Genomic DNA, 27,702 nt, shown 5'->3' on the forward strand with positions numbered 1-27,702 from the left:
CTTTCTAACATTTTATGCCATGCTCCCCCCTCCGTCTACATATTTATCTGTTTCTTCATTTCGCTGTTCAATGTATATAAAGTAGGGCATCATTTACATTGTGCAACTGTTTTGAATAATTTATTAACCTTTCAAATTGAGAAAAGAGGTTAATAATCAGATAATATGTTTTTTAAAAGATTATATTAAGATAAAAAGCAGAAATCATGCTACTAACAGTTTTCTCTGAAATCATATCAATGCTACGATCCCCTAATATGGCAAGTCTGATTGATCTTTCTGATCAACTTGATATCACAAAATGAAATAGAGACACTAAAGTACATTTGAAATCTTGAGAAATAGAAAATACGGTACTGATTAATCTTAGAAACTGAACAATGAAGATTTTAAATCAAGAAATTTAAGTCACTTTTTAAAAAAAATATTGGTTATATGGTATAGTGTTGGATCAATAAAACCATTTTTAAAGTCCCTTTAAGTTGGGAGAATAGAACGGAACGGAGGTGGAAGGGACCTTCTCCCTATTTCTAGGTTGATATCTAGGCTGACTAGACATACCCAAATCCTGCAACCGTTCTTCATATGTTTTAGTCCCCAGGCCTTTGGTCACCTTCGTTGTTCTTCTCCAAACTTTTTCCAAAGTCTCAACACCTGTGACCAAAATTAGTTGTAGTATTCCAGGTGTGGACTTACTAAAGCGGTACTAATACTTCAGAAGTTTTGAATCTATGCCTCTGCCTATATTTGGGAGAGATTTTCAGTGGCTGGGATGGAGGGAGGGTGTGGCTGGTAGAAGGTGGGAGGCCTCGACCAACTAGTCATGGCCAGGTGTGTGGCCGGCTTGGCGCAGATCCCTTGGGCTAATTTCTAATTTCTACCTCTATTGTCTAACCATTAATAACACAAATCCCATGTTAAAAAACATTGTGTCTTCTTTGTCTTTTATCTTTAATGTTAACCTATCCATTTCTGTACAATCTAGTATTTTTCTAATTATATTTTGGTCTGTAGCAGTTTCCTCATTCTTCCAGTGTTGTGCAAATTCAATTCTCGCTGCTGTCAATATATGTAGTATTAAATATTTGTTCCCTTTGTCATATTTTTCTGATATTATACCTAACAAAAATATTTCTGACTTTAAATGTATATCTTGCTTTAACTATGTGTTAACGATATGTTGCTTTAACTATGTATTTGACTCAGCCTTCCATCCTTTCTAAGGTAGATAAATTGAGGACCCAGTTTGTGGGGGCAATAAGCTGACTTTGTATAAATATACAAAAGTATGAAGGCTATTGCTTAACGCATAGTAAGCCGCCCTGAGTCTCCGGAGAAGGGCGGCATATAAATCAAATTTAAAAAAACAAAACTCTAATTATGTGTGTATTATGTGTGTATTTTCGTCCAATTTTTTTTTTGCCTTTCGGCATGTTCACCACTTATGGTAATAAGAGCCCGGTTTACATTTCCTGATTACTTTTCCAACATTTGGCGGACAGGTTTTTAAACATCTTGGCTATTCTTCCTGGTGGCAAACGCCACATTTGTTGTATTAATCTTTTATAGTTACCTTCTTTAATTGTTGTACATCTTCCTGTTAAGTATACTCCCAAATATTTAACTTTCTTGACTACCTGAAAATCTATCTTCTTTATTTATTTATTTATTTATTTATTTATTTTATAAAATTTGTATGCCACCCTATCTCTAAGGACTCAGGGCGGCTCACAATGACAGTCGACTAAGCGACTGTTAAAAACAACGAATATACATAAAAAATCAAGAAAGTTTTTTTTTTAAAAAAAAATTAAAATATACTACCCCATCAGTCCAGCCCTTTGTCCATTCATTTTTCTGTTAATCCGTAAGGGAAATAAGTTGATTGCTGTCCACAGGATATTTTCCTGCCCATTGTGGGTTCTTTCTTGAGAAGGATTCTCTTTCACAAAAACTCCTTCCGCATTCCGTACATTTCTATTTCCCTCTTTTGTGGATCCTCTTATGGACAGAAAGGCTACTGTTAAATCTGAAGCTGTTCCCACATTCCAGGCATTTATAGGGTTTCTCTCCGGTGTGGGTCCTTTTATGAATAGTCAGAGACCTACTAGCAACGAAGGTCTTTCCACAATCTGTGCACTTATAAGGTTTTTCTCCTGTATGGATCCTGTTATGGTAACTAAGTTGACTGCTTCGGCTGAAGCTCTTCCCACACTCTATACATTTATAGGGTTTCTCTCCTGTGTGGATCCTCTCATGAGAAGTAAGAGAAGTCTTGCAAGTGAAGCTCTTTCCACACTCCATGCATGTATAGGGTTTCTCTCCCGTGTGGACAAGTTTATGGTGATTTAATCCACTACAGGTATTATAGCTGTTTCCACACTCCATGCATTTATAGGGTTTTTCTCCTGTGTGGATCCGTTTATGGGTAGCAAGGTCACAGCTTTGCCTGAAGCCCTTCCCACAGTCTGGGCACTTATAGGGTTTTTCTCCTGTGTGGATCCGTCTATGAGAAGTAAGAGAACTCTTTACACTGAAGCTCTTTCCACACTCCATGCATTCATAGGGTTTTTCTCCTGTGTGGACCCGTTTATGGGAAGCAAGGGCACTGCTTTGCCTGAAGCCCCTCCCACAGTCTCGGCATTTATAGGGTTTTTCTCCTGTGTGGATCAGTGTATGACAATTAAGAGCACCGCTTTGCCTGAAGCTCTTTCCACACTCCATGCATTTAAAGGGTCTTTCTTCTGTATGTATCTTTTCATGGGCTATAAGGGAACACTTCGTTGTGAAACGTTGTCCACAAATCACACATTTATAAGGTTTTTCCCCCGAATGGATCCTTTTGTGGCACATCAGGTAATTACTACTTGTAAAGCTCTTCCCACATTCTATGCATTTAAAGGGTTTTTCTCCAGTATGTACCCTTTTATGGGAAGTAAAGGAACCCTTCACACGGAACCTTTGTCCACAATCCACACATTTGTAAGGTTTTCTCCCCGTATGGATCCTTTTGTGGCATATCAGGGAACTACTAGTTGTGAAGCTCTTCCCACACTGTTTGCATTTAAAGGGTTTTTCTCCTGTGTGGATCCGTCTATGAGTAGTAAGAGAACTCTTTACACTGAAGCTCTTCCCACACTGTATACATTTATAGGGTTTTTCTCCTGTGTGGACCCGTTTATGGGAAACAAGGGCACTGCTTTGCCTGAAGCTCTTCCCACAGTCTAGGCATTTATAGGGTTTTTCTCCTGTGTGGATCCGTTGATGACAATTAAGACCACTGCTTCCCCTGAAGCTCTTTCCACACTCCATGCATTTATAGGGTTTTTCTTCTGTATGTATCTTTTCATGGGCTGTAAGGGAACACTTCGTTGTGAAACTTTGTCCACAAATCACACATTTATAAGGTTTTTCCCCCAAATGGATCCTTTTGTGGCACATCAGGTACTTACTACTTTTAAAGGTCTTCCCACATTCTATGCATTTAAAGGGTTTTTCTCCAGTATGTACCCTTTTATGGTACGTAAGGGAACTCTTCACACTGAAACGTTTTCCACAATCCACACATTTATGGATCTTTTTATGAGAAATTGAATTACTGCTTTTTCCACAGTCCACATCGTTGTAGGGCTTCCCCCTTGCCTGGTTCTTTTTATGTGAAGTAAGATTATTACTGCTGGAGCTTTTTCCCGATTTGCAGTGATTACTAGCATTGGGGTTTGCTTTGAATCTTTTTCTACTTTGACATTTCCCTGTATTTTCTTTGGAATCACGTTGGGTCAGGAAGTGATCCATTTCCACACATTCAGGAATCGCTTTTTCTCTCCACTTGTGCTTCTTTTTATGTTTCTTCCTTCCCCGCTTATTTGTAGATGTCTCTACAAATAAGGCATTTCAGTTGTAATTATCTGCAACGGCACTAAATTTGGCTCTTGGTCGTTTTCCTTCTTCTGCGCCTCAAATGCTTGCAGGGAAAGGAAAATAAATTAGAATAATCTACAACCTCCACTTTGGTGTCCCTATGCATTGATTTATCTATTATTCTGGGCATCTCCGGAAAAAGAAATGAGGGAAATGAGCATGCATATTACTTATTAACTTAAAAGACTAGCATGGCTGCTCATCTAAGCCTCATTCTTGGCAATTAAAAATTCAAAGCAAAAACACATGTTGACATCAGGACGTGGCACACAAATTGTCTTGGCTACGACGCACCCAACTTCAATTCAATAAAACAACATATGTCACTGCAACACAAAGGAAGACACAATTTGTTGGTGAGTAGGATCTCATTTGATCTGCAAATCCTAAAAGCACAAATGTCTATGGAGATTCCCAATCATTCATGGTCATATTTGTCCCAAAAGGTGCTTCAGAAGTTTCTTCAGCTTCTTGGATGAGAAGCGAAACGTCTTCAAAGACAAACCAGGAAGTCCAGTTGCCTCTTGAAAAAAGCACCTTTGGGATTAAAATCCAAAGTAAAAAACCTTGATGGGACGTTTCCCTAGGTGGACCCAACACATGATATGATAAAAAGGGCAGAATCCACAGCCTACTGCTGACATTCAATTAGTTCATGTTTTATCACCTTGACTGACTCTGCTGACTTTCAATATCAACTTGCCTTGATCAAGGGGCATAGAGTGCCTTAGATAAACCATCTACCAGTGGCCCCAATATTTCATCATATTTGCAAGAGGTTATGTGGGATTTCTGTCTGACATCGTAACCAAATGGTCTTTGTGATTCTTTAACGGGGCAGCTTTGCTCACACGCATGAATATTTCAATTTAACTTTTTTATTAGTTTATCGAAGTATAAAATACAAAGAAAAATATTCAGGGAAAGGAAGAAGAGAGGAAGGAAAAAGACGGGATGACATGGCCAGCAAGTGTCATGCCCAGAGAATCTCCTCACCCTGGACCAAGGCTCTGCAACCTAAAGCCATTTGGATCAGTTTCCCACAAAAAACACCAGGAGCCACAAAACCTGAGTTGGCGTGGCCGACACGACATCACTCACTCCCACCTAATCACATGACCACCACCTCCAGCCATGTCTACCTAGGTTTTGTGGCTATTACCATGCAGCTGTATTAACATGGGTGAGGGAAGAGAAGAGAAGAGAAGAGAAGAGAAGAGAAGAGAAGAGAAGAGAAGAGAAGAGAAGAGAAGAGAAGAGAAGAGAAGATTTGGGAGGGACCTTGGAGGTCTTCTAGTCCAACCCCCTGCTTAGGCAGGAAACTAAACGACTTCAGACATATGGTTATCCAACATCTTCTTTAAAAATTCCACTGTTGGAGAATTAACAACTTCTGGAGGAAAGTTGTTCTACTGATTAATTGTTCTGTCAGGAAATTTCTCCTTAGTTCCAAGTTGCTTCTCTCTTTGATTAGTTTCCACCCATTGTTTCTTCTTCTACCCTCAGGTACTTTGGAGAATAGTTTGAGGCCCCCTTCTTTATGGCAACCCCTGAGATATTGGAAGACTGCTACCATGTCTCCCCCAGTCCTTCTTTTCATTAAACTAGACATACCCAGTTCCTGCAACCGTTCTTCATATGTTTTAGCCTCCAGTCCCCTAATCAACTGTTGCTCTTCTCTGCACTCTTTCTACAGTCTAAACATCTTTTTTACAATGTGCCGACCAAAACTGAATGCAGGATTCCAAGCGTGGCCTTACCAAGGCATTATAAAGTGGTAATAACACTTCACGTGATCTTGATTCTACCCCTCTGTTTAAGTAGCCTAGAACTGTGTTGGGTTTTTTGGCAGCTGCTGTACACTGCTGGCTCATATTTAAATGGTTGTCCACTAGGACTCCAAGATCCCTCTCACAGTTCCTATTATTGAGCAAGGCACCACATATAGTGTACCTGTGCATTTTGTTTTTCTTGCCTAAATGTAGAACCTTACTTTTTTCACCATTGAATTTCATTTTGTTAGATAGCGCCCAACGTTCAAGTCTGTCAAGGGCCTTTTGTATCTTGAGCCTATCTTCTGCAGTGTTGGTTATTCCTGCCAGTGGTGTCATCTGCAAATTTGATGAATTTCCCATAGCAGAGGTACAAACTAGTGGGAAAAGCATTATTGTATAAAAATTGATCCAGACAATACGCTGTTCAGTAAGCACTTATATATGTAAGGTAAAAATATATAAATAAACTGTTAAAAAAAAGAATATAAATCTGACTTCAGCTCTTTTTATGATGATGGTGTGAGTTCAATCTTCCCAGTGCAACTGAAACAAGTGTATCAAGTAGATTCACAACTTTTAAGAAGTCAAGTTTGGGACTTTCCCATTATGGACATTAACAAGGCTGAGAATTCTTGGAGAAAAAAAGATATGATAGCTATTTCAGTGAGGGAAAATTTAATCAGGGAAGATTTGCTTCAGACCAATTTACAACATCTCAAAGAACAACTTTGAGACTTTTTTTAAGGGATATAAATAAAGCCGAGAATTTCTTTAGGAAAGGAGACAGAAGAAAAAGACTCTATTCGATGAAGATAAACTGGAGGGAATGACTTAAATATGGTTTAATTAATTAGGATGGATTTCTTTTTAAAAAATTGATTTATGTACCGTTAGAAAGCTTTAAGTTAGTTTTGTGTTTTTAAAACAAGTATGTATGTATACACAGGTCTGCCGGTCCTTTAAGTAATGCTGAACAATATTCTAAAGTTGGTAAAATATTATGGACTAGATTTGAAAATATGAGAATGAATGCTATATTATTCCCCACAGCAAGGAGAATCTGAGAGGATTAAAATGATTCTTTTCTCCAAATAAGAGATTATATTTAATTTGGTCTCTACCTTGAAATTGCTTCCAGATTTTCTGTTTGCAATGAGAAAAAAAATGCGACTTTTGATTCTGTTTTGTTAACTAGGCAGGTTTATTGTTATAGAAATAATGTGTACATTATGTTGTGTAAAAGCAAAACGTTATGGTTGTAATGTTGTTACCTTCGACTGTACCAAAGAAGGTCAAAAGTTGATGCCTTTTTTTTTCTCCTAGTAGTCTACACTATAGACCCTCTTTTCCTCTCTTCTTATTTTTCCATGTTTTTTTTTCCATTGTATTTTATACTTTGATAAACTAATAAAAGTTTACTTGAAAAAAAAACACTCACAAACATTCATGAAAATATTAGGGAGGCACTTCCAAGCATTAAGATGTAGATGATACACAAAGCAATTTCTGCTTCTCCTTTTTTATCCCTTTCCCCAATGATAGGAAAAGAAGATTATACTTAAAATACAGTAGATTTAGCCTAAGTATTCATGTCTCCTTTCTGCTTTACTTGGGACAGGCAATAAGAATCTGCTGTCTTGTATTTTTTGAAACCAGAATAATACAACCACTAAGGAATTCCATAGACCTCCAAATCTCTGTTGAGAGGTGGGCCTATTTGACTGATCGTAAATGTAAATTTCTAATTTCCTTGTTGTGCTTTGCTCAGGAATAGCAGTATCATAGGTTGAGTCCCCAAAGGAAACCAGAGGTCTCCTACTCCTCCCCCCTATAAGGTGCTAATCTCTTCCTTCCTACCTGAGTCAGGAATCCAGCGGCTCTTTCAGCTTCACCAATAGAAGAAGATGATTCCATGAACAACGGTGACTCCATTTTGTCCACTGGGAAGGAGAGAGACAGGAAAGGGTTCAACTTCATCTTTTCTAGCTTGAAGGCACAATTTAAGATTTCTTCCTGTCCTGCCCAGGAAACCTCCATTTTTCTCTCTTCAACACTCTGCCTTTCATAGGCTCCATCATGGGAGCCAAGAATAAAAGGAGAAGACCAAACGCACCACTTCCTGAAGAACAAACCTCGGTTAGATTGTTCTCCTAACCTTTTGGAACAACACATGGAAGTTTATATTCTTGGCAAACAAAGCATTTGCTCAATCACTGTAAATCCCCCCCCCACTCTCTGCAGTTTGAAATCAGAAATTAGCGATATTCTAGGAACCAGGAAACATGCCTGCAAGGACCGTGTTGGAAATGGCCCAGCAGGGATCCGTGTAGGAATTTAGTCAAAATTATCTCTTTAAGGAAAGCCAAAAGCAAAGAGAAATCTCTCAGGATGTAAGAGGAGCCAGATTGCAACTCAAGGTGGCCCCTACAAGAGTATGTCTTCTGGGAAAGACCAACCATAGCCTTGCTCTGAAGGAAGGGAATTCCTTTGTGCGCCTTAAGTCTTCTAGCTTGAAGAGAGAGTTAGATCTTTCTTATTGGGTCAACTTCTACTAAGTCCAATGACTAAGACACGGCAAGACACCCAGAATTAAGGATAACTAGACTCTTTCTAGAAAGTCTCCAACCCAGTGGAACAGTCTCCCCCTAGAGAGGTATCCTGATCTGGACTTTTATCCTTGGGGATCCCTCTGAAAGAGAGATCAGGAGAAAGATTTCTGCAGATCCAGCAAATTCCTCCCCATGCCTAGGAGGACCTCAGAACCTGAAATATAAGCAAAGAAGAGCAGTTAAGAGGACAGGACAAAAGAAGAGCTGCATTTTATTTTCTGCCCACAAAACCCTTGTGTCCATCAGTGGCGATGGATGAGACCCAATAGGGGAATTCAGGGAGAAATGAAGGAATTCAAGCAGGTGAAGATCCCTTCAGATTCCACAAAAGAAGCTTCTCTGACCTGCAGCTCTTCCTGGTTCTCCTCTCCTTTGACAGGCTCAGCAGGGATCTTACAGCCACTGGCAATGCCACTATCTGGTCTCCGCTGGCTCTCCAAAGATCCTCCCAGCCTCAGAATCTGAATCTGAATCTAAACGGAGGGTTCCTTTAGGCTTCCTTCTCTCCTCCCCCCTCCCCAATTCATGGATCTCCCCGCATGCGCAGCCAACAGCAGTTATGGGGCTGACTTCCCGCTCCCTCCGACCTCAGAATCTCCTTCCCTCCCCTGGGCAGGATCTGAATCGTGGGATCCCCTCTTGCCCGCTTCCACCGGATTCCCAGGGAGCAACTCTCAGCCGGAACATAGAGAAAACTCAGCCGGAGTGGAGCATGCGCAGTGGCCTCGTCAGTCGACAGCCAAGAGAGCGCCCCCTACTGCCACCTGGAGTGAAGTCGCTGCCCACACAGAGACACAGAGAGAGAGCCTTTTGATTCTTATCCAAGATGCTTCTTCAGCTCTAAGTGGAGGGTGGGGAATGGAAGGATTCATACTCCTTGCAGAAAGCCGGTCACTTGCATCCTTTGAGAGAGGCCTTGAGGCCACTTGCAGGTGTATCGTGGTTCTGAGGGTCACCCAAGCAGCGAGATAAGGTATCCCTATATTGCTTATGGCTTATATCAGTCTTATATACTGCTCCACAGTGCTTTACAACTCTCTCTAAGCAGTTTACAGAATGATCATGTGGCCCCCAACAATCTGGGTCCGCATTTCCCCCACCTCGGAAGGATGGAAGGCTGAGTCAACCTTGAGCTGGTGAGACCCGAACTGCCAAACTGCTGGCAGCTGTTGATCAGCAGAAGAAGCCTGCAGTTACTGCGTTCTAACCACTGCACCAACGCGCCCCGATTTTATTGTAGACTACATCCTCCTAAAACTGGGACCAGAGTTGCCTCTGAGTTTTCTCCTCCTTCACCTTCCGGAAGGGATGAGGGAGCCAGGAGGGGCAATCCCGGCTTCCATCCTCCAAACTTCCCACAAAAGGCTCCCTGCAGCGATACATTTCATCCAGATGTTTCACCTTTGTGTAAATAAATCCCAGGAGAAACACGGAGATTTCTCCAAAAATGGGAATGCAGACTCAGACCTCCATCACCGAGCTTCAGTATTCATGCAATTCCGAATTATGTCATTAAGGATGGAGAGAAAAGCGTGGAGGGGAAAATGAGGCCACGACCCTGGAAGACAGAGATGGATGGGAAAACCATCCTCATCACCTGATGCTTCTCAGCCGCCGGACTCACCGGGAGGTCAGGGAAACGGGCCAGACAGAAAGGCCTCTGGAAAGCCAGAGTGGGTCCTGCACTGGAAGGTTAGAGACACGTGTCACGGGGGTCGTGGGAAAAACAAGTGAGCCGTGGCTGGAGGAGATCTCTAGAGTTGGGGCCTCATCGGCTCGTAGCCTGGGATTTCCCCATCTCAGCAATTGTTGCGGAAACGTCCCCTCCAGTTGCGCTGCACACAATCTGCGGAGCCCCTCCCCTTTTTCTCTTTCTGCTCCAAAGGCTTTCTCGGCAGAGACAAATCACCAGAGATTCTGCCCAGAGACCGATGACTCTTCAGAAGCGAGGCTTCCCATTGGTGCAACCGATATCTGTCCGGCCAACTGAAGTATTCTTGTCAAGACCCTCCCCCTCCCGCCCAATTCCACTTCTCTTGGGGAGGGGGCTTGGGGGAAGCTTCCATCGGCTCCGCCTGTTGCCGCTGCTGGTGGGGACGTCGGCGGGAGCCCTGGAAACAAAGGGGTTCCCAGCATTCGGCTCTTCTGCAGGGAGTCCTGGAGTCCCAGAGGGTGGGAGGAGCCTATTCTGGCGGGAAGAGCGGAGACGGAGACAGAGGCTGCTCTGAGGGAAGAGCCACCATGGGAGTGGTGGTCTTTGGGGTCCTCAGGGAGGGACTAGACTCCTTTCTCTCGGTCAGACACCGAATTGGGCCTCCTTCTGGTCCCCTCTCCTCCCTCAGGGGCCCCTTTCCGGCTTCTCTGTTGGGAGACCCCCAGGGGACCCTTTGAAGTCACCTCCTCACTGAGGCGAATGAATTGGACGATTCCCAGATCTCCACACTGGATCCCCTGTCAAGCCCTCAGCCTCCACTCGCCCCCAAAGACCCTTCAGAATAATGATGGTATTTGGCTCAGGGCTACATTTGCAAAGGGAAAGAGTGGTATCCCTGGCTGGACAATCAGGTATATATTGAATATTACATAATTAGTAAAATTTTAACAAAAATACCAATATTTTATGAGCATTATTCCCACCTTTTAATTTTTTGCTTCTTTCATAGAAAACATTGTATGCCACTCTCCCTCCTCCTACATATTTATCAGTTTCTTCATTTAGCTCTTCAATGTATATAAAATAGGGCATCATTTACATTGTGCAACAACTGTTTCCAATAATTTATTAACCTTTCAAATTGAGAAAGGAGGTTAATAATCAGGAAATATGTTTTTTAAAAGGCTATATTAAGATAAAAAGCACAAAGTCACAATCTGCTACTAAGAGTTTCCTCTGAAACCATACCAATCAAATAGCATTGATATGGTTTATCAATGCTACGGGAATTGGGGAAGCTTCCATGGGCTCCAGTTGTTACTTCTGCTGCTGCTGGCACTGGTCTACCACCACACTGCCTTTTACCGCTGATCAGCTGTAGGGTGAAACGCCGCAGCAATAGTTTAAACAGTTTTTTGCCGCTCTGCCACCATCGAGAGCATCGGAAACCGCTTTCAGGCAGCTTGGCCTCAATTGCCAATCTACCACCAGGAGTGGATCGGATCTAGGTGATCAGTTGGAAGGCTTCTCAATTTAAAGCTAAGGTGTCTTGGTTTTTTTCCATCTTCTTTGTCAAGTGAGCCCTGATTTTTTCCTTCTAGCCGATCAGCTGGGACTCGGGAGGCAGCGAAGAGATTGGGGGCAGGGCCAGGCAGAGGTGGTATTTACTGGTTCTCCAAATTTCTCAAAATTTCCACTACCGATTTGCAAGAACCGGGGAGAACCGGTAGCAACCCACCACTGCTCTGAGGGAAGAGCCACGGGGGGAAGGGGGAGATTGGGGTCCTCAGATAAATGTAGACATTGCCTGGATGTCCCCACTATGACTCAGTGCAAACACTTAAAGACCAAAAATATATTCCAAGTTGTAGAAAGAGGCAAAAGGCTTAAATTTAATGTCCCATGGATTATCTCCATAGGTGTACAATTACATAATTAGGAAGAGCCTTGGTGGCGCAGTAGAATAAAGCACTGTTAAGTAACACCAGCTGCCTGCAATTACTGCAAATCTCACCAGGCTCAAGGTTGACTCAGCCTTCCATCCTTTTGAGGTAGGTAAAATGAGGACCCGGTTTGTGGGGGCAATAAGCTGACTTTGTATAAAAAAGAACACTGCTTGGGGGTGGGGGGAAGCCCTACTAAGCAGATATATACAAAAGTATGAAGGCTATTGCTTAACACATTGTAAGCTGCCTTGAGTCTCTAGAAAAGGGTGGCATATAAATCGAACCAATAAATAAATAAATATTATGAAAATGCCAGGATTTTTTCAGGAGAAATGTTTCCACCTTTTAATTGTTTGCTTCTTTCGTAGAAAAATCTACCGTACTAATGTTTTCCCATTCCATGGTTTTCAAGACATCATTGTACAATGTGAAACTGAGTCAGATGTGAACTCATTCCACCCCCTTCTAACATTCTATGCCATGCTCCCCCCTCCGTCTACATATTTATCTGTTTCTTCATTTCGCTGTTCAATGTATATAAAGTAGGGCATCATTTACATTGTGCAACTGTTTTGAATAATTTATTAACCTTTCAAATTGAGAAAAGAGGTTAATAATCAGGAAATATGTTTTTTAAAAAGTTAAGTTAAGATAAAAAGCAGAAATCATGCTACTAACAGTTTTCTCTGAAATCATATCAATGTTACGATCCCCTAATATGGCAAGTCTGATTGATCTTTCTGATCAACTTGATATCACAAAATGAAATAGAGACACTAAAGTACATTTGAAATCTTGAGAAATAGAAAATACGGTATTGATTACTTTAATCTGATAAACTGAACAATGATTTTAAATCAAGAAATTTAAGTCACTTTTTTAAAAAAATATTGGTTATATGGTATAGTGTTGGATCAATAAAACCATTTTTAAAGTCCCTTTAAATTGGGAGAATAGAACGGAACAGAGGTGGAAGGGACCTTGGAGGTCTTCTAGATCAGCCCCCTGCTCAAGCAGGACACCCAATACTGACGGCGAACCTATGGCACGCGTAGTAGAGTACACAAAGTGCTCTCTCTTCGCACACGCATCAGGTAGCTGCACTTCCAGTTTCGGGCGCTCCTACATGCGTGAAGACCACCTGCTCTTCTGGTTTCTGGCATGCACATGTGGAAAAGCAAGCATTCTGGTTTCGGCATTGGTTGCCGAAAAGGTTCGCCAACACTGCCCTATACCGTTTCAAACAAATCATTGTTCAGTGTCTTCTTAAAAACCTCCAGTGATGAAGCATCCACAATTTCTGAAGACAAGCTGTTGCACTGGTTAATTGTTCCCACTGTTAGAAAATTTCTCCCTATTTCTAGGTTGATATCTAGGCTGACTAGTCAAACCCAAATCCTGCAACCGTTCTTCATATGTTTTAGTCCCCAGGCCTTTGGTCACCTTAATTGTTCTTCTCCGAACTTTTTCCAAAGTCTCAACACCTGTGACCAAAATTAGTTGTAGTATTCCAGGTGTGGACTTACTAAAGCGGTACTAATACTTCAGCAGTTTTGATTCTATGCCTCTGCCTGTATTTGGGAGAGATTTTCAGTGGCTGGGATGGAGGGAGGGTGTGGGTGGTAGAAGGTGGGAGGCCTCGACCAACTAGTCATGGCCAGGTGTGTGGCCGGCTTGGCGCAGCTCCCTTTGGCTAATTTCTCATTTCTACCTCTATTGTCTAACCATTGATAACACAAATCCCATGTTAAAAAACATTGTGTCTTCTTTGTCCTTTATCTTTAATGTAAACCTATCTATTTCTGTACAATCTAGTATTTTTCTAATTATATTTTGGTCTGTAGGAGTTTCCTCATTCTTCCAGTGTTGTGCAAATTCAATTCTCGCTGCTGTCAATATATGTAGTATTAAATAGTTGTTCCCTTTGTCATATTTTTCTGATATTATACCTAACAAAAATATTTCTGACTTTAAATGTATATCTTGCTTTAACTATGTGTTAACGATATGTTGCTTTAACTATGTATTTGACTCAGCTTTCCATCCTTTCTAAGGTAGGTAAATTGAGGACCCAGTTTGTGGGGGCAATAAACTGACTTTGTATAAATATACAAAAGTATGAAGGCTATTGCTTAACGCATAGTAAGCCGCCCTGAGTCTCCAGAGAAGGGCGGCATATAAATCAAATTTAAAAAAACAAAACTCTAATTATGTGTGTATTATGTGTGTATTTTCGTCCAATTTTTTTTTTGCCTTTCGGCATGTTCACCACTTATGGTAATAAGAGCCCCGTTTACATTTCCTGATTACATTTCCAACATTTGGTGGACAGGTTTTTAAACATCTTGGCTATTCTTCCTGGTGGCAAATGCCACATTTGTTGTATTAATCTTTTATAGTTACCTTCTTTAATTGTTGTACATCTTCCTGTTAAGTATACTCCCAAATATTTAACTTTCTTGACTACCTGAAAATCTATCTTCTTTCTTTCTTTCTTTCTTTATTTTATAAAATTTGTATGCCGCCCTATCTCCAAGGACTCAGGGCAGCTCACAACGACAGTCGACCAAGCGACTGTTAAAAACAACGAATATACATAAAAAATCAAGAAAGTTTTTTTTAAAAAAAAAAATTAAAATATACTACCCCATCAGTCCAGCCCTTTGTCCATTCATTTTTCTGTTAATCCGTAAGGGAAATAAGTTGATTGCTGTCCACAGGATATTTTCCTGCCCATTGTGGGTTGTTTCTTGAGAAGGATTCTCTTTCACAAAAACTCCTTCTGTATTCCGTACATTTCTATTTCCCTCTTTTGTGGATCCTCTTATGGACAGAAAGGCTACTGTTAAATCTGAAGCTGTTCCCACATTCCAGGCATTTTTAGGGTTTCTCTCCGGTGTGGGTCCTTTTATGAATAGTCAGAGACCTACTAGCAACGAAGGTCTTTCCACACTCTGTGCACTTATATGGTTTTTCTCCTGTATGGATCCTGTTATGGTAACTAAGGTGACTGCTTCGTCTGAAGCTCTTCCCACACTCTCTACATTTATAGGGTTTCTCTCCTGTGTGGATCCTCTCATGAGAAAAAAGAGAAATCTTGCTAGTGAAGCTCTTTCCACACTCCATGCATGTATAGGGTTTCTCTCCCGTGTGGACAATTTTATGGCGATTTAGTCCACTGCTGGTATTATAGCTGTTTCCACACTCAATGCATTTATAGGGTTTTTCTCCTGTGTGGACCCGTTTATGGATAGTAAGATCACAGCTTTGCCTGAAGCCCTTCCCACAGTCTAGGCACTTATAGGGTTTTTCTCCTGTGTGGATCCGTCTATGAGAAGTAAGAGAACTCTTTACACTGAAGCTCTTTCCACACTCCATGCATTCATAGGGTTTTTCTCCTGTGTGGACCCGTTTATGGGAAGCAAGGGCACTGCTTTGCCTGAAGCCCCTCCCACAGTCTAGGCATTTATAGGGTTTTTCTCCTGTGTGGATCAGTGTATGACAATTAAGAGCACCGCTTTGCCTGAAGCTCTTTCCACACTCCATGCATTTAAAGGGTCTTTCTTCTGTATGTATCTTTTCATGGGCTATAAGGGAAGACTTCGTTCTGAAACTTTGTCCACAAATCACACATTTATAAGGTTTTTCCCCTGAATGGATCCTTTTGTGGCACATCAGGGAATTACTACTTGTAAAGCTCTTCCCACATTCTATGCATTTAAAGGGTTTTTCTCCAGTATGTACCCTTCTATGGGAAGTAAAGGAACCCTTCACACGGAACCTTTGTCCACAATCCACACATTTGTAAGGTTTTCTCCCCGTATGGATCCTTTTGTGGCATATCAGGGAACTACTAGTTGTGAAGCTCCTCCCACACTGTTTGCATTTAAAGGGTTTTTCTCCTGTGTGGATCCATCTATGAGAAGTAAGAGCACTCTTTACACTGAAGCTCTTTCCACACTCCATGCATTTATAGGGTTTTTCTCCTGTGTGGAGCCGTTTATGGTAAACAAGGGCACTGCTTTGCCTGAAGCTCTTCCCACAGTCTAGGCATTTATAGGGTTTTTCTCCTGTGTGGATCCGTTGATGACGATTAAGAACACTACTTCCCCTGAAGCTCTTTCCACACTCCATGCATTTAAAGGGTCTTTCTTCTGTATGTATCTTTTCATGGGCTGTAAGGGAAGACTTCGTTCTGAAACTTTGTCCACAAATCACACATTTATAAGGTTTTTCCCCCGAATGGATCCTTTTGTGGCACATCAGGTAATTACTACTTTTAAAGCTCTTCCCACATTCTATGCATTTAAAGTGTTTTTCTCCAGTATGTACCCTTTTATGGTACGTAAGGGAACTCTTCACACTGAAACGTTTTCCACAATCCACACATTTGTAAGGTTTTATCCCTGTATGGATCCTTTTGTGGGATTTCAGACACTCTTTGTACCTAAAGCTCTTTCCATATTCTAGGCACTTATCGCGTTTTTCACTGGTGTGGATTTTTTTATGAGAAGTTAAATCACCTTTTGTCCCAGTGCTTTTTCCATTGTCCACACCATTGTAGAGCTTCTCCCTTGCCTGGTTCTTTTTATGTGAAGTAAGATTATTACTCCTGGAACTTTTTCCTGATTTGCAGGGGTTACTAACATTGGGATTGGCTTTGAATCTTTTTCTACTTTGACATTTCCCCGTATTTTGTTTGGAATCACCTTGGGTCAGGAAACAATCCATTTCCACACATTCAAGAATAGATTTTTCTCTCCAGTTGTGCTTCTTTTCATGTTTCTTCCTTCCCTGCTTATTTGTAGAGGTCTCCTCAGGAATTTCAGTTGTGATTATTTGCAACGGCACTAAGTTTGGCTCTTGGTCGTTTTCCTTTTTCTGCGCATCAAATGCTTGTGGGGGAAGAAAAATAAATCAGAATAATCTACAACCTCCACTTCGGGGTCCCTATGCATAGATTTATCTTATTACTGGGCATCTCCAGAGAAAGGAACGAGGGAAATGACAGCATGCATATTACTTAATAACTTAAAAGACTAACATGGCTGCTCATCTAATCCCCATTCTTGGCAGTTAAAAATTTAAAGCAAAACCACATCTTGATATCAGGACGAGGCACACAAATTGTCTCAAATATGACGCACCCAATTTGCATTCAAGAAGACAACATATGTCATTGCAACACAAAGCAAGACAAAATTTGTTGCTGTGTAGGAAAACTCAGCATCTTCTCCCTGAACATCTTCCCAATCACTGTGGCGTAATGACCAGGGCCCAAGCATGACCACAAGACTGAATGTCAAAACTTCCTGATCACCACACTGATCTCTTTCTTCTAAATGAAACTGTGCTACTTAGAAGACCATGAAGGGGGACTGGAATTAATGTAAGAGGAAAAAAGAAGAGATGAAATCATTTTTAATAAGTTACGTATAGAGGAACCTTTACCTAAATAGGCCAGCATCCTAGACGTTTCCAACATGACTTCTTGATACAGGGCTTTCTGGCTGGGATCAAGCAGCAACCACTCTTCACTGTTGAAATGGATGGCCACCTCCCCAAAGGACACAGGACCCTAAAGAAGGAAGGAGCCCTGTGAGCAGACTCGATAGAATTTGAAAGATCTCCTTCAATTTGCAAATCCTAAAAGCACAAATGTCTATGAAGATTCTCAGTTATCCATAGTCACGGTTGTCCCAAAGGTGCTTTCTTCAAAAGGCAACTGGACTTTATGGTTTTTCTTTGGAGGCATTTCGCTTCTCATCCAAGAAGTTTCTTCAACAATCAGAAAGTCCAGTTGCCTCTTGAAAAAAGCACCTTTGGGACTAAAAGCCAAAGTAAAAATTATTTATTGGACATTTCCCTAGATGGACTCAACATATTATATGATAAAAAGGGCAGAATTCACAGCCTACACCTGACATTCAATTAGTCCATGTTTTATCACCTTGACTGACTCTGCTGACCTTCAGTATCATCATCCTGCCTTGAGCAAGGGGCATAGAGTGCCTTAGGCAAACCGTCTACCAGTGGCACCAACGTTTCATGATGTTTGCAAGAGGTTCTGTGGGATTTCTGTCCCACAGTAACGAAATGGTCTTTGTGATTCTTTAAAGGGTCAGCCTTGCTCACACTCATGAATATTTCAGTTTAACATTTTTGTTTTCAAAGTATAAAATACACAGGAAAAAAACCATTGAAAAGTAAGAGAGAAAGGGAAAAAGAGGGCATGACATGGCCAGCAGGTGACACGCCCAAAGAATCACTTCTCCCTGGACTGTCGTTTTTCCAACTTAACAACAGGAGGAGCAGGCTTCCTTTTGGCCGCTTGACTTTCCGAGGTTAAGGAAAGTCCCAGAATCATCCCTCAAGATTCTCCAATAACAGCAACAGCCTACAAGTAGTTTTAGAAATCGAGTTTCCAAGATAATTGAGCTGAAGCTGGGAAGTGGGGTCGAAGTGGGGTGAGCTGAAGCTGGAAAGTGGGGTCGAAACTACATCGTTGTTGGACAAAAGAGCCATTTTGGCATTTATTTTTCAAACGGACAATAAGATGTGTCCTTCATTTCTTAAACAATTTATGAGATTATTATCTTTAGAAGCTATACAGGTGCTCTTTAGTTACAGTTTACCACCCATTTTTGATATTTTGAATGCTATTTTTGACACTTCTTTATTATAAAACAACAGGGAGAGGCTTGCTAGAGGCAGCCAAAATAAGGAAGCATGGAATATTCTTTTGTTTGAAATATAAAGATAAAAGCTGTGGCTTTGATCTTCTACTATGTTTTCCCAAAAATAGGACCAGGTCTTATAATTTTTTGGTTGCCAAAATAAGCACCAGGGCTTATTCTCAGGGAGGTTTTGGATTGGCTGAGAAAAAAAAGAAGAATAAATGAATAACAGTCTCTGAACAGTACAGGGAGCCACAAGGATACCTAATTCTAAACTGGTGTCATTATAAAGCAGATTCTTGATCAGTCCTTTGAGAAGATTCGTCATTTTGTGAATCAACCAAAATATAAAATAGAACAAGAAACACAACTAGGTGTAGAAAATGTAGACAATTATCAACCTACTGTGTCAACTTTACAAATACCGGATAATGCAAACCAACTAATGGTAACCTCCGAATATAAATCTGACTTTACCAAACACCTGGATAGATGCTAATATTACTTTAATTCCGAAAGAAGACTCAGACTTGACAGAAATAAAGAATTATAATCCCATATCATTATTTATGATTTTATTTTATGATTATAAAAGTTTTGCATTAATAATGGCAGAGAAATTAAAAAGATTTCTGAATAAATTTATCCACCCAGATCAAAATGGGTTCCTTCCAAAGACAAATTAAAAAAATGTAAGATTTATACTAGATACATTGGGATATTATGAAGTGTACTCGGAAAAACAAATGGCACTGATATTTTTAGATGCATAGAAAGCCTTTGACCATGTAAATTGGCAATTTATGATGCAACAATTGGAATACATGGATTTTGGCGAGAAATTTATAAAAATGATTAAGGAAATATATTGTAAGTGAATGGCAAAAGTAATAGTCAATGGGGACTTAACAGAGAATTTTAATATAAGAAAGGGTACAAGACAAGGATATCTATTGTCCACGTTGCTATTTATACTAACATTGGAAGTCTTAAATAGAAATATTAGACAAGACTTAGAAATAAAAGGTATGGAAATAAAACGGGAAAAATACAAATTACAAGCATTCACAGGTGACTTAGTATTTATTTTAGAAGATCCACTGGAAACTGGCCCTAAGTTAATGGGAATAATAGAAGAATATGGGAAAGTCGCAGGATTGAACATAAACAAAGATAAAACTAAAATCTTATTTAAAAATCTCACAGAAAACAGAAGAAAGAATTGACAGAGAAATTAGATTTACAGACAGTTAAGATAAATACTTGGGAATATACTTAACAGCAAGATGTGTTAAAATCAACGAAGATAATTATATAAGATTGTTACAAATTAAAAAAGATTTCGATAAATGGAAAAATTTGCAGCTATCAATGGTAGTCAGAATAGCAACTATAAAAATGAACATCTTGCCGAAGGTACTTTTCCCGTTCCAAACGGTCCCAATAAAACTAGAAGAAAAAATACATTAATGAATTAAATAGTATAATTTTGAAATATGTCTGGTAAGGGAAAAAAATAAGAATAGGATTGAAAATTTTGCAAGAGTCCAAAAACAATGGGGGCTTTGAACTACCAGATTGGGAGCTCTATTATCATGCAGTTGTATTAACATGGGTGAGGGAATGAATAACTGTTAGACCAGGGGTCTGCAACCTTAAATACTCAAGAGTCATTTGGACCTTTTTCCCACAGAAAACACCAGGAGCCACAAAACCTGGGTGGGCATGGCCAACTCAATGTCACTCCCACCCAGTCACATGTTCCCCCCCAACCCCAGCCTTGCCTACCCAGGTTTCATGGCTCTTGGTGTTTTTTGTGAGAAATGGTTCTCTCTCCCTTACCCCTCTCATTTCGGCTTCTCTCTTTTTCCTCTCCCTCTCCTTCCTTCCTTCCTTTTTCTTTCTTTCTCATTAAACATGATAGCAAATCCAAAAGGAAGTTATTAATTGTGGGAAATTGCTTCTCTGTAATCTTTTCATAGTGAACTCTAAATTGATAGAAGCTGGCAAGACTGTACTAACAGCAATAGCACATATATTTTGATATCTTTTAAGTTTGACAAAATAATACATTATCCAAAATTATAAATAATCTTATTTTCAGAGGCGTTTTTTTGCCATCTATTATTTCCTAAAAAAAAATATATCAGAGTTTTGTTTCCAATTTGTGCCTTCTGGCAAACCGCAGTTTTCTTGGCAAGATATCTATCTTGCCATTGCTTTCATCATTTCTTTCTTTCTTTCTTTCTTTCTTTCTTTCTTTCTTTCTTTCTTTCTTTCTTTCTTTTTTCTTTCTCCCTTCCTTCCTTCCTTCCTCTCCCTCTTCTCCCTCATTTGTTTCTCTCGTTTCCCTCTCTCATTGTCTCCCTCCAGCTTTCTTTCATTTCTCTCTTTCCCCCTTTTCTCTCTCTCAACTGTTTCTCTCTCTTTTTCCTCTCTCTTGTTCTCTCCATTGTCTCATTTCTCTTTCTTCCTCACATCTGTTTCTCACACACGGGCGTGCAAGCAAAATACCCTCCTGGGCCGGAATCACGGCAGTGGCGGGGATGGTGACTACTCCACTCTGCAGTGAGGTGAGTAGCTGGCTGCGCAGCACAGGAAAGTCCTGCGTAGCGCAAGAGTTCTGCGCAGTGCAGTGGATCTCTTCCCCCCCTGCATCTGGTGACTGCTGCTCCTCCCCATTCCCCTCCTTCCTGAGCCAACATAAAGGAGACCGTGGTTGGCGTTGAGCTGTCTGTGAAGGACGCAGAATCGCAAAAAGCGGCCAGTCGCGGGTCATGTCTTTCTCACACAGTTATCCCATTTTCGCATGCAAGTATATGAAGTAGATTCACAATTTCTAAGAAGTCAAGTTTGGGACTTTCGCTTTATGGACATTAAAAAGGCTGAGAATTCTTCAAGAAAAAAAGACAGGATAGCTATTTCAGTGAGGGAAAATTTAATTGAGGAAGATTTGCTTCAGACCAATTTACGTCTAACAGAACACCTTTCGGACTTTTTTTAATGGATATAAATAAAGCTGAGAACTTCTATAGGAAAGGAGACTTGATAGATTTTCCCAAGAAGAAAAAGACTCTATTCGATGAAGATAAACTGGAGGGAGTGACTTAAATATGGTTTAATTAATTAGGATGGATTTCTTTTTAAAAAATTAATTTATGTACTGTTAGAAAGCTTTAAGTTAGTTTTGTATTTTTAAAACAAGTATGTATGTATACACAGGTCTGCCGGTCCTTTAAGTAATGCTGAACAATATTCTAAAGTTGGTAAAATATTATGGACTAGATTTGAAAATATGAGAATGAATGCTATATTATTCCCCACAGCAAGGAGAATCTGAGAGGGTTAAAATGATTCTTTTCTCCAAATAAGAGATTATATTTAATTTTGTCGCTAGTTTCAAATTGCTTCTGGATTTTCTATTTGCAATGAGAAAAAAAATGAAACTTTGATTCTGTTTTTGTAAACTAGACAGGCTTATTATTTGATATTTCTTACCAAAGAAGAAATAATGTGTACATTATGTTGTGTAAAAGCAAAAAGTTGTGGTTGTAATGTTGTTCCCTTCAACTGTGCCAAAGAGAGTCGAAAGTTTATGGCTTTTTTTTTTCTCCCATTACACGATATCCCCTGTTTTCCCCTTCCTCTCTTCTTACTTTTCCATGTCTTTTCCTTTGTATTTTATATTTCAATAAACTAATTAAAAAGTTAAACTGAAAAAAACCCACTCATAAACATTCATGAAAATACTAGGGTGGCACTTCCTCAAGATGTAGATGATACACAAAGCAATTTCTGCTTCTCCTGTTTTCATCCCTTTCCCCAATGATAGGAAAGCAAAATTATACTTACAATAAAGCAGATTTAGCCTAACTATTCATGTGCCTATTCTGCTTTACTTGGGACAGGTAACATGAACTGCCATGTGGCATTTTTTGAAATCAGAATTATATAACTACTAAGGAATTCCATAGAACTCGAAAATGTAGTTGAGAGATGGGCCTAGTTTGACTGATCATAAATTTAAATTTCTAATTTCCTTGTTGTGCTTTGCTCAGGAATAGCAGTATCATAGGTGGAGTCCCCAAAGGAAACTAGAGGTCTCCTACTCCTCCCCCATATAAAGTGCTAATCTCTTCCTTCCTACCTGAGTCAGAAATCCAGCGGCTCCTTCAGCTCCACCAATAGAAGGAGATGATTCAGTGAACAGTGACTCCATTTTGTCCACTGGGAAGGAGAGAGACAGGAAAGGGTTCAACTTCATCTTTTCTAGCTTGAAGGCACAACTTAAGATTTCTTCCTCTCCTGCCCAGGAAACCTCCATTTCTCTCTCTTCTACGCTCTGCCTTTCATAGGCTCCATCATGGGAGCCAAGAACGAAAGGAGAAGACCAAACCCACCACATGTTGAAGAACAAACCTCAGTTAGATTGTTCTCCTAACCTTTTGGAACAACACGTGGAAGTTTATACTCTTGGCAACCAAAGCATTTGCTCAATCACTCTAAATTCTCTCCCCCCCCCCCTCTGCAGTTTGAAACCAGAGAAATTAGTGATATTCTAGCAACCCAGGAAAGATGCCTGCAAGGACAGGCGGTGTTGGAAAAGGCCCAGCAGAGATCTGTGTAGGAATTTAGTCAAAATTATCTCTTAAGGAAACCTAAAAATAAAGAGAAATCTCTCAGGATGGAGGAGGAGCCCTATTAGAGGTGGTCCCTACAGGGTTGGTCTTCTAGGAAAGGCCAACCACAGGCTTGCTCTGAAGGGAGGGAATTCCTTTGTGTGCCTTAAGTCTTCTAGCTTCAAGAGGGAGTTCGATCTTTCTTATTGGGTCAACTTCTACTAAGTCCAACGACTAAGACTCGAGAAGACACAGAGAATTAAGGATAACTAGAATATTTCTAGAAAGTATCTAATCTAAGTGGAATAGTCTCCCCTTACCTAGAGAGGTATCCTGACCTTGACTTTTATCCTTGGGGATCCCTCTGAAAGAGAGATCAGGAGAAAGATTTGTGCGAATCCTCCCCATTCCTGGGAGGACCTCAGAACCTGAAATATAAGCAAAGAAGAGCAGTTAAGAGGACAGGACAAAAGAAGAGCTGCATTTTATTTTCTGCCCACAAGACCCTTCTGTCCATCAGTGGCGATGGATGAAACCCAATAGGGAAATTCAGGGAGAAATGGAAGAATTCAAGCAGGTGAAGATCCCTTCAGATTCCACAAAAGAAGCTTCTCTGACCTGCAGCTCTTCCTGCTTCTCTCCTTTCACAGCCTCAGCACGGACCTTACAGCAACGGGAAGCTGGTCTCCGCTGACTCTCCTGGCTCTCCAAAGATCCTCCCAGCCTCGGAATCTGAATCTGAATCTAAATGGAGATGTGAGCAGAGGATTCCTTTAGACTTCCTTCTCTCCTCCCCCCTCCCCAATTCGTGGATCTCCCCCCATGCGCAGCCAAGAGCACTTATGGGGCGGACTTCCCGCTCCCTCCAACCTCAGAATCTCCTTCCCTCCCCTGGGCAGGATCTGAATCGTGGGATCTCCCCTTGCCCGCTTCCACCGGATTCCCAGGGAGCAACTCTCAGCCGGAACATAGAGAAAACTCAGCCGGAGTGGAGCATGCGCAGTGGCCTCGTCAGTCGGCAGCCAAGAGAGCGCCCCCTACTGCCACCTGGGGTGAAGTCGCTGCCCACACAAAGACACACAGAGAGAGCGAGGAGTGTCAAAGGTGCTTTTTCAAGAGGTAACTGGACTTTATTTTTCTCTTTGAAGACCTTTTGATTCTTATCCAAGATGCTTCTTCAGCTCTAACTGGAGGGTGGGGAATGGAAGGATTCATACTCCTTGCAGAAAGCCGGTCACTTGCATCCTTTGAGAGAGGCCTTGAGGCCACTTGCAGATTTATCTGGGTCCACCTCAGGGTCACCCGAGTTGTGCAAATGGGTGCGGACCCTTCGTGGAACCGAAGGTATCCCTATATTGCTTATGGCTTATATCAGGTTTATATACTGCTCCACAGTGCTTTATAGCTCTCTCTAAGCAGTTTACAGAATGATCATGTGGCCCCCAACAATCTGGGTCCGCATTTCCCCCACCTCGGAAGGATGGAAGGCTGAGTCAACCTTGAGCTGGTGAGACCCAAACTGCCAAACTGCTGGCAGCTGTTGATCAGCAGAAGAAGCCTGCAGTTACTGCGTTCTAACCACTGCACCACCGCGCCTCAATTGTATTGTAGACTACATCCTCCTAAAACTGGGACCAGAGTTGCCTGGGCCACATCCTCTGACGTTCTCCTCCTTCACCTTCCGGAAGGGATGAGGGAGCCAGGAGGGGCAATCCCGGCTTCCATCCTCCAAACTTCCCACAAACGGCTCCCTGCAGCGATACGTTTCATCCAGATGTTTCACCTTTGTGTAAATAAATCCCAGAAGAAACACGGAGATTTCTCCAAGAAATGGGAATGCAGACTCAGACCTCCATCACCGAGCTTCAGTATTCATGTAATACCGAATTATGTCATTAAGGATGGAGAGAAAAGCGTGGAGGGGAAAATGAGGCCACGACCCTGGAAGACAGAGATGGATGGGAAAAACATCCTCATCACCTGATGCTTCTCAGCCGTCAGACTCCCCGGGAGGTCAGGGAAACGGGCCAGACAGAAAGGCCTCTGGAAAGCCAGAGTGGGTCCTGCGCTGGAAGGCTACAGACACGTGTCACGGCGGTCGTGGGAAAAACAAGTGAGCCGTGGCTGGAGGAGACCTCTAGATTTGGGGCCTCATCGGCTCGTAGCCTCGGATTTCCCCATCTCAGCAATCCTTGCCTCTCCGAGAGATCGCTTCGCTCAGGGCCCGCCTGGCACTCTTGGGGACCCCCAGTTGAACACGGAAACGTCCCCTCCAGTTGCGCTGCACACAATCTGCGGAGCCCCTCCCCCTTTCTCTTTCTGCTCCAAAGGTTTTCTCGGCAGAGAAAAATCACCAGAGATTCTGCTCAGAGACCGATGACTCATCAGAAGCGAGGCTTCCCATTGGTGCAACCATTTCTGTCAGGCCAACTCTGAAGTATTCTTGTCAAGACCCTTCCCCTCCCGCCCAATTCCACTTCTCTTGGGGAGGGGGCTTGGGGGAAGCTTCCAGGGGCGCCGCCTGTTGCCGCTGCTGGTGGGGACGTCGGCGGGAGCCCTGGAAACAAAGGGGTTCCCGGCATTCGGCTCTTCTGCAGGGAGTCCTGGAGTCCCAGAGGGTGGGAGGAGCCTATTCTGGCGGGAAGAGCGGAGACGGAGACAGAGGCTGCTCTGAGGGAAGAGCCACCATGGGAGTGGTGGTCTTTGGGGTCCTCAGGGAGGGACTAGACTCCTTTCTCTAGGTCAGACACCGAATTGGGCCTCCTTCTGGTCCCCTCTCCTCCCCCAGGGGCCCCTTTCCGGCTTCTCTGTTGGGAGACCCCCAGGGGACCTTTGAAGTCATCCCCTCACTGAGGCGAATGAATCGGACGATCCCCAGATCCCCACACTGGATCCCCTGTCAAGCCCTCAGCCTCCACTCGCCTCCAAAGACCCTTCAGAATAATGATGGTATTTGGCTCAGGGCTACATTTGCAAAGGGAAAGAGTGGAATCAGTGGCTGGACAATCAGGTATATATTGGATATTACATAATTAGTAAAATTTTAACAAAAATACCAATATTTTATGAACATTATTCCCACATTGTAATTTTTTGCTTCTTTCATAGAAAACATTGTATGCCACTCTCCCTCCTCCTACATATTTATCTGTTTCTTCATTTAGCTCTTCAATGTATATAAAATAGGGCATCATTTACATTGTGCAACAACTCTTTCCAATAATTTATTAACCTTTCAAATTGAGAAAGGAGGTTAATAATCAGGAAATATGTTTTTTAAAAGGCTATATTAAGATAAAAAGCACAAAGTCACAATCATGCTACTAAGAGTTTCCTCTGAAACCATACCAATCAAATAGCATTGATATGGTTTATCAATGCTACGGGACTTGGGGAAGCTTCCATGGGCTCCAGTTGTTACTTCTGCTGCTGCTGGCACTGGTCTACCACCACACTGCCTTTTACCGCTGATCAGCTGTAGGGTGAAACGCCGCAGCAATAGTTTAAACAGTTTTTTGCCGTTCTGCCAGCATCAAGAGCATCGGAAACTGCTTTCAGGCAGCTTGGCCTCAATTGCCAATCTACCACCAGGAGTAGATCGGATCTAGGCGATCAGTTAGAAGGCTTCTCAATTTAAAGCTAAGGTGTCTTGGTTTTTTTTCCTCTTCTTTGTCAAGTGAGCCCTGATTTTTTCCTTGCAAACACTTAAAGGCCAAAAATATATTCCAAGTTGTAGAAAGAGGCAAAAGGCTTAAATTTAATGTCCCATGGATTATCTCCATAGGTGTACAATTACATAATTAGGAAGAGCCTTGGTGGCGCAGTAGACTAAAGCACTGTTAAGTAACACCAGCTGCCTGCAATTACTGCAAATCTCACCAGGCTCAAGGTTGACTCAGCCTTCCATCCTTTTGAGGTAGGTAAAATGAGGACCCGGTTTGTGGGGGCAATAAGCTGACTTTGTATAAAAAAGAACACTGCTTGGGGATGGGGGGGAAGCTGTACTAAGCAGATATATACAAAAGTATGAAGGCTATTGCTTAACACATTGTAAGCTGCCCTGAGTCTCCGGAAAAGGGTGGCATATAAATCGAACCAATAAATAAATAAATATTATGAAAATACCAGGATTTTTTCAGGAGAAATGTTTCCACCTTTTAATTGTTTGCTTCTTTCCTAGAAAAATTTACCGTACTAATGTTTTCCCATTCCATGGTTTTCAAGGCATCATTGTACAATGTGAAACTGAGTCAGATGTGAACTCATTCCACCCCCTTCTAGCACTTTCTAACATTTTATGCCATGCTCCCCCCTCCGTCTACATATTTATCTGTTTCTTCATTTCGCTGTTCAATGTATATAAAGTAGGGCATCATTTACATTGTGCAACTGTTTTGAATAATTTATTAACCTTTCAAATTGAGAAAAGAGGTTAATAATCAGGAAAAATGTTTTTTAAAAGATTATATTAAGATAAAAAGCAGAAATCATGCTACTAACA

At 41.5% G+C, this 27,702-nt stretch overlaps 1 pseudogene; it reads right to left on the bottom strand.

Annotated features, from left to right (window-relative positions):
• Nucleotides 1–343: 343 nt before the first annotated feature.
• LOC139311662 (zinc finger protein 721-like) lies at nucleotides 344–22,987 on the bottom strand (annotated as a pseudogene).
• Nucleotides 22,988–27,702: the final 4,715 nt, after the last annotated feature.

This window comes from Pituophis catenifer, unplaced genomic scaffold (genome assembly GCF_029215685.1).
Source record: "Pituophis catenifer annectens isolate HBS135680 unplaced genomic scaffold, rPitCat1.0.hap2 SCAF_2, whole genome shotgun sequence".
Taxonomy (NCBI): domain Eukaryota; kingdom Metazoa; phylum Chordata; class Lepidosauria; order Squamata; family Colubridae; genus Pituophis; species Pituophis catenifer.